Source organism: Anomaloglossus baeobatrachus, chromosome 5 (genome assembly GCF_048569485.1).
Source record: "Anomaloglossus baeobatrachus isolate aAnoBae1 chromosome 5, aAnoBae1.hap1, whole genome shotgun sequence".
In the NCBI taxonomy this organism is placed as follows: domain Eukaryota; kingdom Metazoa; phylum Chordata; class Amphibia; order Anura; family Aromobatidae; genus Anomaloglossus; species Anomaloglossus baeobatrachus.
Window position 1 is genome coordinate 503,137,718 of NC_134357.1, and position 3,255 is coordinate 503,140,972.

At 43.6% G+C, this 3,255-nt stretch overlaps 1 long non-coding RNA gene across 1 annotated transcript; it reads left to right on the plus strand.

The window, feature by feature from the left end:
- Positions 1 to 405: 405 nt before the first annotated feature.
- Positions 406 to 1,116, plus strand: LOC142311965 (uncharacterized). The gene is made up of 2 exons (XR_012754320.1): positions 406 to 779; positions 863 to 1,116. It is a non-coding gene; the product is annotated as an uncharacterized LOC142311965 (long non-coding RNA).
- The last annotated feature ends 2,139 nt before the right edge of the window (positions 1,117 to 3,255 follow it).

A 3,255-nucleotide genomic window follows, 5' to 3' on the forward strand; every position in this document is an offset into this window, starting at 1 on the left:
TACCGGGGGCAGGACGGGGCCAGGACTGGATGTAGGGATCATGTGAAGCCGGTAACAGCTCCGGAGATTCCTTACATGGGATCTTTATGATGTTACATCGTCATCTTCTCCCCATTCAGGTCCCTACAATATCGGATCCTCTCAGTTCTTCTATAGAAGAGAATTCTCCTGATTGACCCATCAAGGATGGATAGGGACAGGGACAAGATGGCGGAGAGGATATTACACCTCACCCTAGAGATCCTCTTCCGGCTTACTGGAGAGGTGAGAGATTCTGATGACGTCACATTACATCATTCTTATCTATGGGAATAACAGATGGACAGAACTGGAGAGGTGAGGACTCTGGAAATGTCTGTAGTGAGGTTTATTAATGTGTCTCTCCATATCCAGGATTACACAGTAATGAAGAAGACCTCTAGTGAGCGCTGTCAGGACCCTGTGTCTGAGGGATGGGGAAGACTCCTGAGCCCAATCACGGGGCCTTCACCTCACCCCCTGATACATGAGGACATCAATGACCAGAAGATCCTAGAACTCACCTACAAGATGATTGAGCTGCTGACTGGAGAGGTGACACTGCTGGGAATGCTGGGACATTATACAGTAACGCTATGAAGGGATCGGGGGATGACGGTATCATTGTATGTGTCAGGTTCCTATAAGGTGTCAGGATGTCACCGTCTATTTCTCCATGGAGGAGTGGGAGTATTTAGAAGGACACAAAGATCTGTACAAGGACGTCATGATGGAGGATCCCCAGCCCCTCACATCACCAGGTAATAGACAGGGCTAAATACACACGGCCTATAATTATCTGTATGTAAAGAATGAATTCATTCCCTGTATGTGTTTCCTCCAGTTCTATCCAGTGAGAGGACAACACCAGAGAGATGTCCCCGTCCTCTTCTTCCACAGCAGGAAAATCCAGATCTTCCTCAAGATTTTCAGGTATATGGAAAGAAGGAGTCAAAAACATTCAATATCAACACTTCAGGCTGGTAAAGGTAGATTAATAATGAGGGGTTTTTTTTCTGGGCATAGCTTTGTGTCTTTTGATATCTGTGGATGGAGGTTTGGACACTCAGGCTTAATAAAATATTGTGGGCAACCAAATTCATCTCTTCATGGCATGTGTTTACCCTATGGTAGAAGGACCCACAAGTGATAAACAGGGACGCAGCGTATGGTAGACAGTGTGAAGAAGTTGCTCAATGTGAAGTATGGGTAGCATGAAGGGGACAGTTTGAAGATGAAGTGGGTGAGGCATGGATAGTGTGGAGATCATAGGTCACAAGTGAGAAAGGTGGGAGTAGATGTAATTCATAAGGGAGGACAGTGTGGCAGGTGTTTGCAGAGACGAGCTGTGGATGTGAAAAATCATCATGGCATCAGGACCGTATGACTAAGAAAGTAATAAGAATATTAATCGTGAGAATAGATGTCACCTATAAGGTACCTGGGCGTATTTCAAGTCTTTATTCTGTCAAAGCATACATAGCGTTTCTCCCCACAATCCGGCTTTTTCAAGCATATACAACTCCCCCCAAAATCACAGGTTTAAACATAAAATACCACATAATCAACCCAGCACCAAGCAGATGTGTATCCACCCCGAACAGAGTTAGCCAATCACAGTGTGTTTTACATGTCAAAAAACAATTATCTTAGAAATGACGATCGAGTCGGTTAATGGACAAAGAAAAAAATCATCCAGCCTATACACTGCACCATACCCCGATTCCTCATCAGTATTGCAGGACCATTTGTCACATATATATAAGATCACCTTCTGAACCAATCTGGCTGCCAACGGCTGTATTACTATAGTAACCGTCGGCCAATCACACTCGTGATAAAGATCACATGATACCATGACCAATAACCATCGGGATGTCCCTATGCACGCACCAGCATCCTCCATCAATTCCCTGGATATACAGTTGAAACCAGAATTTTACATACACTATCTATAAAGACACATCTGCATGTTTTCTCACTATCTGACATGAAATCAAAATAAATCTTTCCCGTTTTAGGTCAATTAGGAACCAGAATTATTTATATTTTCCAAATGCAATAACAATAATAATGAGAGCGAGAATGTTTTAAGGCATTGTTATTACTTTCTGCAAAGTCAAAAGTTTACATACACTAAGAGTTCTATGCCTTTAAATAATATGGGACAGCCCATATGATGATGTCATGTCTTTGGAAGCTTCTGATAGGTTTATTGGCAACATCTGAGTTAATTAGAGACACACCTGTGGATTTATTTTAATGCACACCTGAAACACACTGCTTCTTTGTGTAGTATCATGCGAAAGTCCAAAGAAACCAGCCAAAATATCAGAAAGAGAATTGTGGACTTGCACAAGTCTGGTTCATCTGGTTCATCACAAGTCTGGTGTTTTGTTGACATGTATAACACACTGTGATTGGCTAACTCTGTTGGGGGTGGATACACCTCTGATTGGTGTTGGGTTGATTATGTGGTATATTTAAACCTGTGGTTTTGGGTGGGGGGGTTGTATATGCTTGAAAAAGCCCAATTGTGGGGCGAAACATTGCGTATGCTTTGACAGAATGAAGACATGAAATACACCCGTGGGATATTGTCCATCATTTCGGATATACTGTGCTATAGATGCCAAGTGGATCCCTTGGACCTGATTTGCGTTTCTTCTTTAGGCCTCTTTCACACGTCCATGCAAAACACACTCGTTTTGCACGGTTCATGATATAGGTATGTCTGTGTGTCTATGTGTGTGTTCAGCTTGTGATGTCAGTGTGCTTTCCGTGTGACAGCCGCATAGCACATGGACAGCATGAACTTCTATACTTACCTGTCCATGGTGCTGCTGTGTCCGGCGCTGCTGCTGCTTCCGGTCCTTGGTTAGTGCATATGCAATGAGCATAATGAGTGGGGGTCAGAAGCAAGTGACAGCGGTGCAGGAGACATCAGCGGTGGAGACAGGTGAGTATAAAATTTTATTTCACAGGCATGTAGTTTTCTCTGGTATGTGTCACACTGATGTCATACGGATCACATTAGTGTGTGGTCCGTGCGATACCCGTGCTGCTAGAGAAAAAAGGACATGTCTACGCGTGGAGCACACAGACAGACGTATGCTCCATACGGACACACGTTTCATGTGAAAACACTCATGTGTGCGCAAACCCATTGATTGTTATGGATCTACGTGTGTCAGTGTCTCCAGTACGTGTGAAAACGGAAGTCACATTTAGCAGAGA